The following is a 17,261-nucleotide window of genomic DNA, read 5'->3' on the forward strand; positions in this document are numbered from 1 at the left end:
TCCTATTGATTTCTAGAGTGACTCTGCCCTTCTCAGCCCCACGTACTGTATACCATCCATCTAGCCACAGGCATATTCACAGAAGCCATTCTCTGTAGAGACATAATTGGTCATTGGCACAGAAACTACAGAAACAGTTGTCACACAGCAGAAACATTTCCATTTCCCTTTGCCTTGGGGCAAACTGTATTACCATGAATTCCCCAGTCCAGTGCAGCTGAGTACTGCCTTGGTTTGAATACCCTCTTAACCAAGGCAAACACCAACAATGAAAAGCAGATGTAAAATGGCCTCCCATAAAAAATGCGAAATTCCAATCAACCTTGGATGCCAAGTGAATTTGGTGTAATTCCATATAGAGTGTTAGTTGAGGAGGAGAGAAAAGCATTTAACAGAACAACTGAAAGGGGGTAAGGGTTTGGCAATTACTGCGGCATGTGCAGAAAAGGAATACATCAAGTGAAAGGGAGGTTACTGATAAATCAGACTTAGGAACAATCATTTTCCATAGTGACCATGGCACAAACAACTGCAGCACATTAGGCTCAAGAAAGATGAAGCAAATGGGAGCAGAGAAGGGCAAATTGAATAATCAGGGAGATGTAGAATCTCCCTTAAAGAGATTCAGAGTTCAGTTTGTTTAGCCAAGCAAATTGATGGTCAGGAGGGGAAAAAGGAGTGCAGAATCTCCTAGACAGGTGAGTGGAGGAAGGACCAGCTAAGAGGGTTACCCAGGGAAGAATCTTCTTTCTCTACAATAATTTAATCAAACATATAAAAGAGAAGTGTTACATTTGAGGACTTCCTTAGAAATGCAAACACACAGAGAAATGGGGCCAATCACTAGCAAGGGAAAAGAGCTAGAAAGAAATCACACAATTTGGCACAATATCTATATGTATATATTACCCTTGAGACCGAACACTGGAGGAGTGAGGTTCTTGGGCAGGAAGGGCAAGATGCCTGCTTGGTTTTCAATAGAGTTTGATAATTACATTTAGAAAAAGACCAGATGAGGTGGTTATCTGTAATGCCTTTTAGACTTTTGAGACTTAGTTCTCTTTCATCAGTAGGTGCAAATTTGTACTTGGAAAAGGTCACATACAGGCATACACTGGCATTAGCATTTCTTGTGATTAGCATATGCATGAGCTTTAATAAAAGGCAGCATCTGAAAAATCACAACTTCCTTCTTTTATACATATATGTAGGAATCTTAGTGAGAATAAAGAGAATACATTTTCTATATCTCCATGAGGAAGCACCAGTTTCCCTGGTGCCGAGACGAGTTTATGTCCCAGTCTGTGCCTCTGCCTAATGTTGGTTCGAAAAATGAATGCCTTTCTTACACTTTCAAAGATTCACTTCTCAAAAAAAGAAAAATCTCATACTGGCTAGTGAAATTATCCCAGATTTACACTGATGTGTGACTGAAATTAAAATCACAGCCCTCACAGGTTTTTTTTTTAGGGAAAAAGCACTTTTCGTAATGAAACTCCGGAGAATTTCATGAGAAAAAGGTACCTGAAGGTCTCCTTCGCCATGGAAGAAACCCTACAATGACTACCAAGATTATCAAGATAAGAGTCTTACCTAATCTAATTGCAAGTAATCTGGCAGCAAAGCCTGATGAGTTAGCAAATCTGCATAAAGGAATGCTGACAAACCATATAGGTAACAAACAGCTAGTGTTCAAAGAAAGGAAAGGGGATAATTTAAGTAGTAATAAAGCAGGCACTTAGAAATCAGGAGAGGTCATCCTTTTGTTTTCTGCTTTTACCTAAGTGTTCCTGGGTTTGAACACAGACTATCAAAGATTTTGTGTCTAGAGGAGTCTGTTTGCTGTGTTTGTGGAATAAACTTTTTTCCTATCAATAGAATTGATTGCCTTATCCCAATAGAAAGGTAAAGAAAGGGAGCACAGTCATAGTTGGGAAGTAAAGATACGGGAGGGTGAAGAGAAGTACTGTATCACACACTGAATGTTCTTATGCTAGTAGTGACCAAGATTGTGATATTCCACCAACAGTGTTTTTTATTTCCTCTGAAGGATTTAATACACTTCTGCAATGGTTCAGTGACTGAGGTAGGTGAATACAGAAATAAATGTAACTTCCTGTGACTCATATGCAGTGATTAATAATTCTCATAACCTTGAATGAGCAACTGAAACCCCAAGAGAGAACAAACTCACTGAAAAGTGAGAGTATAGAGGAAGGAAAGGAGAAGAGTAAATGGAACCCTCTCCTTCTTCATGTATAAGCACTAAAAGTCACGCAGAGTGAATATGGAGAAGAGAGTCTTTCCAAGCTAGAAAGGTGCTGGTAGTCAACTATCAGCTGACTGCAGAACATGGAAGCAAGAAAGGAAGAAAGTTGCTTCATCTTTCAATGAAATGAGAGGTGTGGCAGAAGTAAAGAAGGAACAGAAATTGCTGGTTGAGCAGAGTAAGTATGTATTGGTGTGAGCATTCCCTCGCAGAGGTGGGAACCTACTCCGTGAATGCAGGGAGTAAAGATACAAGTCTAATTTTCATCATAAGCTCTCCTCTGTGAACCTGTCGTGGTTTAAACCCAGCCAGCAACTAAGCACGACGCAGCCACTTCCCCCTCCCCCCTCCCAGTGGGGTGAGGAGGAGGAAAGGGAAAAAAAAGTAAAACTCGTGGGTTGAGATAAGAACAGTTTAATAACTAAAGTAAAATATAATACTAACAATAGTAATAATGAAATATAATAATAATAGTAATGAAAAGGAATATAACAAAAAAAGGAAGGGAGGGGGAAAGAAAAAAAACCAGTGATGCACAATGCAATTGCTCACCACCCACTGACCGATGCCCAGTTAGTTCCTGAGCCGCGATCTGCGCCTCCCGGCCAACTCCCCCGTTTATATACTGGGCATGACGTTCCATGGTATGGAATACCCCTTTGGCTAGTTCAGGTCAACTGCCCCGGCTGTGCTCCCTCCCAGCTTCTTGCACACCTGCTTGCTGGCAGAGCATGGGAAACTAAAAAGTCCTTGGCTTAAGATAAGCGCTACTTAGCAACAACTAAAACATCAGTGTGTTACCAACATCATTCTCACACTAAATCCAGAACACAGCACTGTACCAGCTACTAAGAAGAGAGTTAACTCTGTCCCAGCCGAAACCAGGACAGAACCCTTAACCTGTTGGGAATTTTGATGCTTAAAAGTAGGATCTTGGAAAATACTGACTGTCTGTAAATTCATATAGCATAGAGTATTATAGTTTGTCAAAGAGTGCAATTTTTAGCTCCTTGATCACTTACTACTTTGAAGATAACAGTGAAATTGGGATATATAAATATAGCTGTGTTGCTGAAATTGTTTAGTATTTTTCTTTATGTTCACATTAATATTGACATGCAAATTCTCTAATAGTTTCTAGCTTTCAAGTGGTTACTTTAACTGTATTACCTGAGGTTTTTAAGTCTGTTTTCCATAATAGATTAAAGCTAATGGAATGGGCTTCTTAAACCTTTCAGTCAGTATCTTTTGGGCTTTAAAAATAGCACAGCTCTGTAATAGCTGGGAGATGAAAAGAATTCTGGTTAGCAAAATGTTAATGTCCAGCGCAAGCATCCTGCTCTGTTTAAAAAAAGTAACAGAAATTAACTAATGAAATGGCCTGTTAAGAGTTGAATTAACACTGCATGCTTTATTTCCTTGTTATTTCTCTGTGGATAGAAAACGGCAGGGAAAAGCACACTGGCTTTCATTTGTTACAGCTTTCTAGAAATCCTCGTGACTCTGAAAAAGGAGAATTCACTTGCATGTAAATAAAGTTTATTGACTTGGGAAGCAGGATCATGATCAGTGTTTATTTTACTTAGAACTTTAATGCCATGCCCAACAGTGGGTTCCCGATGGTATGTTCAGGCATCTTGACTGTGACAGTGAGTCAAGGAAAACAAAATACAGTCCTTCTACTCCAAAGTGCCTGAACTCCCTAGTAACAAGGTAGCTCTGCATGCAGTAATTGCACGTACCCACAAAGGAGTTAGGCTAAAATTGTGTCTCAGACTGCGTACTTGACACTTGTGACTCTTGAGCACTGATTTTTATGTTTCCTCTTTTCCATAAAGGACATTCTTGTAGGAAATACAAACTAAAAGCATATGCAACTGTCAAGTGATTGTGATGAAAAGCCAGACAGGTTGCTGAATCTGGCCTTTCAATATTTATTATTGCCAGGATGCTTTTAAACAGCACTTTAGCAGCAGCTGAAATTATTCCAATGTAGTGCTTTATTGTAGCCCATATTTATAAAATGAAGTCATAGATTTTATAGACTGTAGGATTAGATTTTAAAAACTTTTGTCTCTTTTGGAGGAAAGATCCTCTAAGCCAGGAGGATAATTTTTTTTAATAACAATGGTAAAATAGAATGACCCACACTTCTTAAATGAAGTGAACCTGAATTTCTTTATAGAGGCTTGCTCTATTTGTGGATGTCAGTTAAACCCAATCCTAGTTTCCTGCGTGCATTTCTCACACTGTTGCACCTCAAAAACCTAAGAGCTTTGTGCTGCGTTAGTTGAACTGTTTGCTTTTTTCTCTCCCACTGTGAATTACAAACCTCCCTCTCTCTTCTGGGAGAGGAGGGAAATGGATATATTGAGAATAAGGAATCCAGCATTGTAAATAATGTGTTTGGGGTTTTGTTTTAATATCCGCTCAGATGTCTGCAGAAAACCACGGTGACCTTGTTGGTGGCAGACAAAGAACATTCTAGAGACAGTGTGTCTAGATCATTTAATCCTAAAAGCAGCGCATATAGCATAACTAGTTCCCTAAGAGAAGAGGGAAATGTGGGCAGTAAACAGTTCTTACTGCTAGATGAACTTGGATAATTCTTATGGAGATGAGACAGGAAAAACAAGATCCAAATGGAGAGGAACTCTTACGATATTTCAGGTCAGGCAGAAGCTTGAGGAAGAAGCACACTCACCAAGTCTCCTCTGTGTCTATCGTCTGCTGTGTGCCATCAACAGAAGGGAGTAATACTGCACTTTAGTTCCACTGAGCTAATCAACCTTCCTGCAGGAGGGAGCTTATAGTGTGTGCTGCTTATGTGGGAAATTGCCAGCGTGCATATACTTGACTAGCCAGTGTATTATGAATCAGGGTCATAGCTGGAGTAGTTGCTTTGTTCAGAGAGGCTCAGATCCCTCGGGTAAGCAGGTAATTGCAGGAAATCTTTTAAAGCAAATGTGTGATAGGAAGAAAGCAATGAATATTGTTTATTCAAAAGACAGGAGTGGTTCCTTTGAATCAGTTCTCTTGCATAATTATGTAATTAGGGCATGTTCTATTTTTAATTAAATCTCTTGCATATTCATGAAAATTCTCTGAACCTGTGGATCAATTGGCATGACTCTTACTTTTAAAATGTAGTTTGTATAAAGGAATGCCCTTCAATCTTTTTTTTCCCTTTGATGTTACTGTACAAACACATATTTCACATTATTATACATTGTTAGTCTGTATTGCCTGTCAAAACTACAATATAATAATAAACCATTAATAAAAAATTGCCAGAGAAATGTTTTAAATGGAGATGAAGAACACAGGAAGCTGCTGTCTGAAATACTAGTATCACAGTTGGTTTTTTGTTGGACAACTTGACCTGTGTAAGATATCAATCAGTGAGCAGTATTCAGAAAGTATACTTCAGTTCCCTCAGCTTTTCAAATCCAACAGCGACTCTCTGTATTTGCAGTCTGCAGACAATCCATGTTCCCCTAAGTTTGTTTTGTTTCTTTTGGGCTTCTGTGACTCTTCCTGTTCTTCTGCCTCTTTGACAACAGCATTAGCTTTGATTCCTCTTCTGTCCCTGCTTCTTCTTAGGAGTCTTGCTTTCTCATCTGACTCTTGTTCTCACATATGCCATTTTGTAGACTTGCTCAATGTTCTACATGAGGGCAAACAGATGTAAGCTCTGCTTTCCTTGTGTATTTTAGATATTACCATTTAGGTAAGGCTGCACATTTTGATTTACCACTATACCTCCATATGCTTCCATTAGCTTATGATTCATACCCTACATGTACTGCAGGAGTTGTTACACACGCAGTTGGACTAGATGATTGTTATAAGTCCCTTCCAACTGAACTACTCTATTCTATGTGGAGCTCAGATGGTAATGCACCATAATATTCTGCCCAGACATTAATAATTCTTTCATAAAGTTAGACTGTCACCGTTCCCTGATGATTTCCAATGTACATTTTACTGCTTTGCTATATTTAACTGTTTTTTTCACCTCAGACCTCAATTCCTTCCATCTTTCATTTCTGTGCTTAACTTCTACCTAGTGGAACATAAAGCAACATGAAGAAAATACTGTGACCGTTCCTTCTTTAGCAAGAGTGGGAATGAAATTGGAAGCTGCAAAGAAATAGTTCTTCTGACAAATGCCACCGAGTTCTCATGGAAGTCTTACTTTTTATGTGTAAACTTGTAGAAGAGTAGGGATCTTTCACTCAGTTCAATGTGGAACAAAGACAAGGGCATTGAAATATATTAATAACACATAATTAGCCCTAAGGGGGGACCCAGCCTTCACCACAGAACTTGTACTGAAGCCTCAGTTTCCCCCATGTAACTTGCACCGTGAGCTGGCTGCATGCTGTAGGGCTCTTCATGTGCATTTGTCCTGGAAGCATTCAACTGAGACGGGAGCATCAGCTTTACAAGTTCTCCTGTCAGACTGCCTTACAGAAGCAAAACCCTAAACTTCTTTCCAGGACACTCAGAACACCCAACACGAAAAGCATCTGCGGCGGTACCCAACTCTGGAGCAAAACCACCTCATTGTCACCAGAAGGTGCCTTGAGGAAACGCCGGGTTTCGCTCTCCACTGACACACACTTCAGGCAGACAAGGCCTTAGCAAGGTTTAGCATGGCCCCCGCCCGTCTCCCCCGGCAGCCTCGGGGATGTCAGTGTGGGGCCTCGCACCTGAAGCCCTGAAGGCCTTCGTCAGCATCCCTCCTCTCCCTCCCAGGGCCCGGCCCAGCTGCCGAGGGCCGCCTCGGGGCCAGCCCCGCGCTACCGTGGTGGTGGTGGTGGTGGCGGAAGAAGCAGCGGCAGCAGCGGCGGCAGCAGGAGGAGGAGGAGGAGGCGGGTGCCGCGCTGAGGGGAGGCCGAGGGGAAGCCGGGGCGGAGGCCGTCGCGCTCGCGCTCTCCTCGCGACCGGCCGCGATCTCCCCCTTCCTGCGCTGCCTGCTCCCCTCCGAGGGGGAGGAATGACGTCATGGATGGGGGAGGCGGTGAGAAAGAAGGGCGCGCGGGGGCTTGTGGGAGAAGAAGGGGGAGCCGCCATGTTGGGCGGGGCGGCGGGTGGCAGGGAGGGGAGCGCGGGGCGGGCGCAGGGGCGGCGGCAGCAGGAGCGGGCAGGGCGGCGGCTGCCTGCAGCTGTCAGCGCCCGCTCCTCCGGAGCCGCGCTGCGCGCCGACCACCGCGGCCGCCGGGCTGGGCCGGGCCTGTCAGCGCCTCGGGGGAGGCTCTGAGGACGCCGTGGTGCTGACCCGCTTCCTTCCCTCCCTCTCTTCGCTCCCCTTCCCCCCCCCAAAATCCTTTTCCTTCCTCCCTTCCGCCCGCCCATCGCCGACATCCTCCTCCGGTCGCCTCCTCCCCACCCACCCCCCCCCGCCCCGGGCTGCGCGGCCCCCGCCGCCTCTGCGAGCGCTGCGCATATCGCCCGAGCCTGCAGCACCGAGCGGTGAGCGAGGGGAGCTGCCCGCGCCCGGGGACGGCCCTGCCGGGGGGCGGCGGGGGTGGGGGGGGAGATGTTGTTTAATTTTTTTGCCTTTTTATCTGCCGTTACGCAAACAACAAAAGGCTGCGCGGGCCGGCTGGTCCCTCCGCAGTGCCGCTGACAGCCAGCCCCTTCCCTGCGCGGAGGGTTAGGGTGGTGGGGTTTTTTTTGGGGGGGTGGGGGGGGGGTGGGAGCGAGGTTGTTTTTCGGTGTTTTGTGTACAGCTCTGTCAGTTGGACTCACCGCTCGGCGGCGGGAAGGAGGAACCCCCCCCGGCGGGGATGGGGATCGGCCCGGCTTTGTCCCCTCTTCCTCTCCTGGCTCCCTTCGATGCTGCGGCTCGGGCCGGGCGCCGCCCTGGGAGGAACCCTGGGCAGAGCCGGGGGTGAGGGAGGCTCTCGGCCTCGCCCCTCCTTCGTGGTCAGCTCGTCTCCGTGGGGCGTGCGAGGCTTTGTTTTTACTTCACGTACTTAGCTTAGGTGGTTTATTCTGTTGCTAATTCGGAAATGGTGAAAGAAGAGGCCAGGACAGCTCCTTCTTGGGTTTTGTATACAGTGACCGGATTTATATATTGTAGGTCACCTACCGTGCTGTAGTTGGAGGCAATTCATAGTCTTGCATCTTGGCCAGATTTCTGTGCTTCTAAAATAAGAAAGAAAAGCATTGGTTAGGAACACATTATTCTACCAAAATGCAATGAATACATAACTGACTTAATTGATAACTGTATCTTTAGGGCAGAGATTAATTAGAAAGACACTCGAAAATCCTACTCATTCTGGCTTCATGTTTCTAATATTCTTAGGTAACAAGGTGCCTGATTTGTAGATCTGCATAGCAGTTGTCTGTAGTCGCAAGAAGGAACTTCTTGACTCCTTATTGAATTCTGTATTAGAAGCATATTGAAGCATATTTTAGTGACCGAACCCATTGTAATGCTTTTGCCTGGCTTTTTGAAGGCTATTAAATCAATGATGGTGCTCTTACTCTTTTTTTTTCTTTTTTTTTCTGTTAATGATTTCCATTAGTGTATATGATTTAAATGTAGCAGCAGTACTCAAGTACTACTTATGGAATCAGAATACAGAATCAGAAAATAAAAACAGCTAGAAAAAAGCAAAAGTTTGTTTTCATAGTTTGCTTTGAACAGCAAAATGGTGAGCAAATGCCGTGCATGGTATAAAATACTTTCACAGTTACACATAAAAATACCTAAAATGAAGACTATTAAAATGTAATTTTAGCATTCTTGCAATTGGCAGAAGGTTTAGTAACAATTACTCTGGGAAGTAATTGTCTCTTTCACTTCCACTTTTGTATTTGCACTTTACTTAAATAGGAAATTTATGCCCAAAGGGTGTGCATTGGAAGCTAAAAAGGAACCTTCGAGATTTAGACAGCTTAGCATTTTAATTAAAAAAACCAAACAAACTAAAAGCCAAAAAACCCCAACAAAACTAAAAACAACACCGTTTTGAATGCACAGTTGATTTCAAACTCTTTTGGAAAATAGCTTTATTTTAATTGATTACGAATTCCAAAGCTTCAGCAAAACACGATAGAGGATATTATAACCCTAGGATTATAGATACAATTGAAAGTCACACATTCAGCATTTACTGGCAGCAGAGAGAAAGCTGATCCATCTGGTGATTCTGAGCAGAAGACCTTGTATTTTTTAAGTCACTTGCACGATTACTTTCGTGAACACAGGGTTTAAGAGGACCTTTTTGTGAAATTACAACAGATGTGGAGAACTCTAGCAGTTCCATTTAGATATGCATTTTATATAATGCAGAACCATGTGGGTAAATGCAGGGAATTTAAATTGTCAGTTCCTGAAACTCGCACAACAATGCAGTATCACTTCCGCATCATGTTGCAGTTAAAGTTTGGCAACCTTTCTGTTTCCGAAGGTTGATGATGGAACTGGACAATTCCAGTAATCAGAAATTCTAACAGCAATTCGAGCTTAGATTCCCTTCACTTTCTAATAAAAGAAAACATACTATCATATGTAATTAAAAAAGAGATCAAAGTTACCCTCCAAATGACTCGTGAAATACCCTCATTTACTGTTTGTCAAATTACTATGATATGCTAACAGTGCCTTATTAATGGAAACTGATTTTTAAAACGGTCTGTGCTTGATAAAAGAGGAATTGCATGCGAAAGTGTTAATTAAATTTGAAGGAGTCCAGAATGCAATCTTCTGAATGCTTTTGACATACAAGAATCAAAATAACACTGTACAGACACTTAAGGCGTATAAGAGCAATTGCTGTTTCCTCTGTGTATGAAGAACTTACCATGATAATGTCAGAAAACCCTCACTTGTGTGCTACTCTTATGCAGTATGCATATCTCTCTGTATATCTATATATGTGTATCTATTTGTGTATACACACATACCTACGTATGTCTCTTATTTAATTGGGAGTTTGGGGAAATATTGTAGCCTCGTATTCAGTTCTGAGTCCATTTAATGCAGCTTCTGTTTCTCTTGAGACATAGGCTTGTGCAGTTACTCTTTCATCTCTTCCTCTGTTTGGCTTCTCTGGCAGACGTGCAATTGGATTTATTCTAGGATTAATAGTATCTCTTCAGATGCATAGCTCATGATTATTTTAAAACTTTAATTCAGTGTACAAATACTTGTTAAAATAATGTTTTTATAAGAGTGGAAAATAAGGAAATTTGGGTAAATTCATAAATAAGCAAAACACACTTCTGTATTTAATGTTGAAGAGCATAGTAGTGATAGGGACAAGCATGCTAGGTCTATTTAAATAAACACCTCTTGTAGTCTGTCTGCCTCCAGGGTGTTGTTCAGTATGACACAACTATTGTAAAAATGGACCAATTCCATCATCATTGCAATGAAGTGGCTAGTCACAGGCTTTTCTCTTAATCCAGCCTGTATAATACATTGTGTTTCCAAAGTATTTTTTAATTGTTTTATAACAACATCGTATTTACCTTGACCAAAGTTTAGAAAAACTTTTCTTTTCAATGTTAACTCTCATTTTCCTTAAAACAAAAGTACGACACATATAATGTCTAATAGATACTTCATGGTAACCAAGTCCTAGTCAAAGACAGATTGTTCATTCTAAAAAGAAACCTTTTTGACTTCAAAATAGAACTGATTTTATTAGTTGTATCCTGAGTCACAGTCGGCTTCATGTATTTTTGAGGTATTAAGGCTTTCCCAGTAATTTCTTCAGTGAAACATTTTCCTTTCTGGAAGCAGGCTGTAGAAAAAAGTGTGGTTCCTTTGAAGAATTACTTAATAAATGCCTGACCAGAAAAAGGTGCACTTATGCTGGTTTGGATTTGCTGAGATGCTTTTGTTGCCTTCATTTTACGGGATTTAAATTGGGCACTTTGTTAGAGGGTCAGAGCCAGAATTACAGATGCTTTCAGTGATGGAGGAATTATTTCCATAGGGTTTTGTGTGAGGTGCTTTGCAGGCATCAGGCATAAGATGACACTATACTTGGGTTTTTTTTGTGCTAGACAATTAATATATTTAATAATGACAGGCCATAGCAAATAGGCAGGCATGAGGACTGAGGATGTATGCTTCCAGTAACCATAATATATTTGTGAATGTGAACAAAGGAGTTGTTCTCAGAGGACGAACGTTAAAGCACAGTTAACACTAGATATGCTAATTTCTTATAATGTATAAAGAAAATTAATCTCTGATAGCTGACAGTTTCTTCAGATTCAGTCAGCTAAGAAAACAGATGCAAGTAATAGTATCTTGTGTGTTGATTTACTCACTATTTGTTTCTTTGAATCCAGCTTATCTCCCGTGGACTCCACTGTTTAACTCTTTTTAGTGCAATCAGAAACAATCTTTACTCTGGAGGCTGTGTTTTGACATGTACATAGAATGAAATTTAATTTATTTTGTCAAATAATTATTGTTGGTCATCTTTCTTGCTCAAAATTAGGAAGTGTGGGATCATGTCATCTTCTATTCCAAATATGCTTTCCCTCTGTTGTCCACTTCAATGTACAGATTTTTTACTTAGTTTCTCAATATCAAGTCTTGCTTACAGATAAAAGCAGTAAAATATCTTTTGTGGGTAGACTTAAAAGTGAGCAGTTTCCTATTTTGGTTCTTTTGTAAATACCTGCCATAAAACCCATTCATCATATTAAGATTGTGTTTCTGGGATTATGTCAGAACTATAGCTGATTTTACTAAATTTTAAAGTGAATAGAGCGAAGGATGTAACCAGTCTAGTCAGTAGTATTGGCTTCCTTACATATCAGTAGGGTTGGGGTGGTGGCTAATTATACCATACTAACTATGTGATGTACCCCAGCAAATAATTTAAAAAGTTAACGTTGCACTAATTAACATTCAGGAGGTCAAGAAAAGTCTGACATAAAGATGAACTTTTTGGTACTACTTAAAAAGTTGTATCTAAAAATCAGTCTTTTTGAAGGACAATAATTATATTTTTTGGAATTATCAGATAACTGTGTATCTTAATTCTTAGTAATTTGCATTACATACAAACACTGATGTTATATTCGTGAACTTTTTAAAATCCTGTGCTGCTATCCCTTTTGGCAGCATATTACTACTAATATTTTGTAGTGTTCTAATATTGTGCTTTGTCTGGAGACAGCACAAGTAGTTAAATGTTAACAAAAAATTAAGATTACTTGCACTGTGCTATTATTTGTGTGTGTCTGCCATTCCACAGTGTAGAGGGTGGTGGTTTTAAACTTTTTAAGGGATTGCAGTAACTGCATTCCTGCAATATATCTTGAGTTTGCTCCTTCCAGCTGGCAGTAGTTGAATGATTTGCAAAGCATGTCATACAGATTACGGACTAGCATGAGAGGAGGGGGGTTCTGTGTTGGGGGTGGTTCTGGGTTTTTTTGGGTTTTGGTTTTTTTTTTCTGAATAGAATATTGTGTTTAAGATTGAGCGCTTTTATGGATGTTCCTTTATCGAACAATGTCAGGCTGAATAGCGTAGGAAAGTCACAGTTGTATCTTTCTCTTCCAGTTTGAGCAGCTTCCATTTCGGAGAGACTGCTGCTACTCCCTCATCCCTCTTGTTTTTGCCATGAGTGGGTTTTACTATACCCTCACCTTTAACGTTTCATTTGTTCGTGTGCTTAAACAGGATGTTCCTCCCTGCCCCCCTCCCCACGCAATCATATTTAGTGTGTGTTTAGAGGGAGAAGGGTTGGTTAAAAGAGTGGGATTCCTCCCCCTCCCCTGCCTAAGTGTAGAGGGTGGCTATGTGAAGTCAGATTAATGCAACTAGTGGAATGGTAATCTGTGAGGATATAGGGGAGCTTACAGGTTTGAGATAGGAGGACAGCAACCTCCTAAAATGTTTCTACTGACAGAATAGTAATATATAATCAATGTCTAAGGATACAGTTGAAGTTTTCTTCAGTGTCGATGCTGGTTTATGTAGTTCCACACTCCTGTCGTTTGTTCCATGTCCTCATTTTGTTAACACAGCTCGCTGCATGGCAGCATGGGGAAATAGGTGTTTGGTTATCTTTTGGCTGTGTTTGTGTCCTGGACCTTTTCCTTTTCTGTTCCCTCACCTCTGACTGAAAAATAATCCAGTAAAAGGTGCAGATCTTTGGTTTGGTTTATTATGGACAGGAGTGCTTGTGCTGGCATGATGGAGGATGTGAATGAAATGTATGGCTGCATGAGGAGCATTACTTATTATCTCTAACCATAGCCTTAGTGAGTGAATGCTCATGGTCTGTGTTTGCAGGAAGCCAGACCAGATGATGCGATGGCCATTTCTGTCTCTAAATTCCTCTGTACATGGAAGGCAATAATGTGTGGAAGATACAAGAATGCACTGTTGTTTATATTTACCATTTCCCTGGATGTAGCCCAGTTGCATTCAGTATAATGAATATTGCTGTATTGAAATATGGAGGTCGTGGAGTACAGGAGTTATGATGATGTTTGGCAGTATGCCAGCACACATGATAGTGACCTAGAGGTCTTTCTAGAGGTATGAATGAATCAATCCTCAGGAAGATATGTTAATTCTGAGGAGTGGTCTATATTGTGAAGGTTTGGTGTGCAAACCTGATCACTATGCCTACCGTAAGGCAGAATTACATTTAACGGAGAGGATGTGGTAAAACTGCTCCATAGGCTTCTGGTCTGGGACCATTCTGAAACACAGAATGCTCATACTTGATGGGCATTCCTGGGGGCTTAAGAAATCATGCAGAGATGACAGGTAAGATTTTGTTACGGTACTGATAGATGTCTTAGCCAGATGTCCTCATTTTTCAAAGATTTGTTATCCATCCTGTATCTTTTGAAAAGGCAAGAGGCATCACAGGGTGACTTTGACTCGGTATCCCAGTAATTTGCTGTTACTTAATTAAATCTCCTTTCCCTTGTTCAGAAAAGAGGTAAAGGCAGATTAATGATTCAATTACTATGCTTTTAAGTCTTTCTTATTCAGTTAGTATCAATTTCTCTCACAGTACTTTTAAGTTAAAATTATATGCTGCATGTTGATTTTCGAGCACACTTAAAATATTGCTTTTAGAATACTCGTTTAACTTTAGAAAAAATTTCTAAGTTTGGAGTTTGTGCAGAATGCAGGTAGAGAGCAAAGATGCACAGCATATTTTTCAAAGCAACAGCCAGTGAGGTTTGAATTACAGTGCCTGCTTGTAGTTTGTGTGGCCATTGAATCTTGATCCCACCCAGTTGTTATGTTAACAAATGGCCTGGAAATATGCTGGCTGATCTTCCCCCCCCCCCCCCCCACCTCCCCCTTCTCTAGTCTGGCTGCATATGGAGCAATACTTGAAAGTGCATGATACGTTGCTTTTAGTGGCACAGTTGTTTTAGGAAGTGACTGTTCTGCTGTCTTCAGTACTGGGATGCTTTCAAAACAGATTTATCCAAACAAGATGGTTTAAAAAATAATATTAAAAATGTTAGTTTTTACTTCTTTTGTGTCTATTTTCCCGTTAATGTGTGCTTTTGTTCTGTGTCAGTCCGCCAGAAAGGTGGTGTAGTGCAGCAGGATGGTGTGAACTGTCACGCTAGTGTTGCTACCACAGCCAGTATTTCAGGAGTTCCAAAGGAGCACCCAATGCTCCAGGACTAACTAAGATAAATCATGAATGTGAAAGATCACTGAGAGGGGGCTAAAACTATGGTTCGATCCTCAGGTGTGAGTGCACAGAACGTTAAGGTGACAGTGTCAGATGCTGGATTAGGGCCTCCTGTACTGCTCTGTACATCCTGGCCCAGTAGAGTGCAAGGCCATCTGAGTAATTCCCGTAGATTATGGAGTACGTAACAAGGAAATTATTCCTAGTCTTACAGCAAAATCAGCTCTCTGCTGTTGTAGGTAAGAAACAGTGAATGATACACGGTTGTTTTTCTAGACCATTTTATCATTTGCTATGCTTTCTGTGAAATGAAATTTGCAAGGTATAAAAAAATATTAGTTTGATAACTGGTGAATCCCATTGAAAGTATAAATTTTGATGTGATGTTTAATGGGGTAGAATTAATTCCTTCTCAATACTAAGGGTAATGCCTGAACTACTTAATTGTGCAACTCTTTTTCTGTAGTCATTTTGGAAGAATTAGATGAGTGGTTTTGGATTTTATTTTTTTTTTTAATGGAAGGATAAGCAGGGGGAGGCTATTTTCCCTAAAGCTTGAAGGGAGACTGCACAGTTTGTGCATCTTAATGTTAACTATTAGATATCCTCAAATCTGGTTTTGAAGCTTTGTTAAACCTAAAGGGTAGTGTGTGCTGAAGCAATGTTAGTGTATGTTCCTTTTATGTTTGCAGAAGAAATTGCTGGTTTTCTTGTTTTGGTTCAAATAACCCTTCTCTTCAATGTCCTCAAGCGTGTAAGAGCAACATAATCTGTACTCAGAGTAAATTGTCAGCAAAGCTTCCCACATAGACCCAATAATATGAGGCAAGATGTGGCCTTCTCTGTCCTTCCTGCATGCATTTTTTTAATGGTTATAGGTATGCCATAAAAAGTAGATTTGGTTAAGATTATAGGTCTGGTGTTAGTATGCGGAAGCTGATGGGGTTTTTAATGTATTATGGAAGTCTCATTTGATGGGGACATTCCTGTGCTTTTACCTAAGTGCTAATTAGAGTTAAGATAAATAGATAACATAAATGGATGCTTACTATGATTAGTCAATAAAGCAGTTCTTGTCCAAAAATAGCAATGCAAAATGAAACAACTAGAGTCGAGCTCAAAAAATGTTTTGTCTACGCTATTGACAGCTTAAACTTGCAAGACAGGTAACTTTGAAAACACTTTGATGTTACTGTACCTCTCTATTCCAGTCCCAAAGAGACACTCTCACCACCTAGAATCAGTCTGTTAAAAACGTCTTACCAAGACTCAAGATTCACTGAAGACATGGTTGCACAAGTTGGCAAGTCCATGAAGAGCCATGTGCCATTTCCACACAAATGTAGATTCTTGGAATGTAGATTCTTGGAATATTGAGGGTAAAAACTGTGAAATTCGATAATGATGGATTTGTAACTCAGACTGTCTTGACAGTATTTCTTTAAAAATACAGTCAAAGTTTCCTTTCAATCCATTTAAAGTAGGTAATTTATGAAGCATGTCTTTGTAACTACAAAATACTAAACTACATTACGCTTGATTTTTCCTGATGTATCTTTGATTCTTGTGACAAGCATTTTTAATAACTAAGGGTAAATATAATGACTTTTTAAATGATTCAACTTCTACCTTCTGATGCATTTAAGTATGTTTATTCTGTCTTTATTTAACTGCTCTTAATACAGTCATGATCATTTTGTTAAAATGATCCAGTGAGGTGGGCTTTGTGGTCATAAGCACAAGGCAAATCCTGTGTGGCCCAGACTGGTATGTTGTGTCAGTGTTTTAGTGAACAGGCAAAATGCTTTGCTTTCTTGAGGTCCATTGGTGGCTGCTTGGAAGTGTTTATTAGTGTGCATAAGAAACTAAGGAAGTGCTAGCTTTGAAGAAGATCAACAGATGCTGTTTGCTGTCGACACAGCAGTAGTACAGAAAAGAGAGAACTCCCTTCCTCCAAGGGGTAGGAGACTTTGTGATTTGCAGCCTGTCTGTCTTCAGAAATTGCATGGACATAACTAAAATGAATGAATTGGCATTAGAGCTCTTTGCCCAAGACTACCAAACAGTGGAAGAGGTTTGTATTCAATTTTATTATTCTGGGAAAGAATGAGGGCTTGATCTTGACACAGGTCTGAGGATATTTGATAAGTATGTTGTTTCAGATTTAGATTAAGGAAGGTATGTACCACCAACCTGTGACAGATGATAGTAACCTCGATTAACAAAGAGTTAATAAGCATGTACCTTCTTGAAAGTACAGCTATTAGTGTAGTTCCTCTAGATTCTTGACTGGGTCTACTAAACCACCTTAGACACACGCCTGTCAGATT

The 17,261-nt window shown here is 40.7% G+C and overlaps 1 protein-coding gene across 6 annotated transcripts in view; it reads left to right on the plus strand.

The window, feature by feature from the left end:
- Positions 1–7,542: 7,542 nt before the first annotated feature.
- Positions 7,543–17,261, plus strand: part of KLC1 (kinesin light chain 1) — a 48,547-nt gene continuing 38,828 nt past the window's right edge. For all 6 annotated transcript variants that reach the window (XM_050898439.1, XM_050898441.1, XM_050898440.1 and 3 more), the window contains exon 1: positions 7,543–7,747. The gene's annotated coding sequence lies outside the window, so the exon portion shown is untranslated. The remainder of the gene's footprint in view (positions 7,748–17,261) is intronic.

The sequence above is a fragment of the Gymnogyps californianus genome, chromosome 5, assembly GCF_018139145.2.
Source record: "Gymnogyps californianus isolate 813 chromosome 5, ASM1813914v2, whole genome shotgun sequence".
Classification (NCBI taxonomy): Eukaryota; Metazoa; Chordata; class Aves; order Accipitriformes; family Cathartidae; genus Gymnogyps; species Gymnogyps californianus.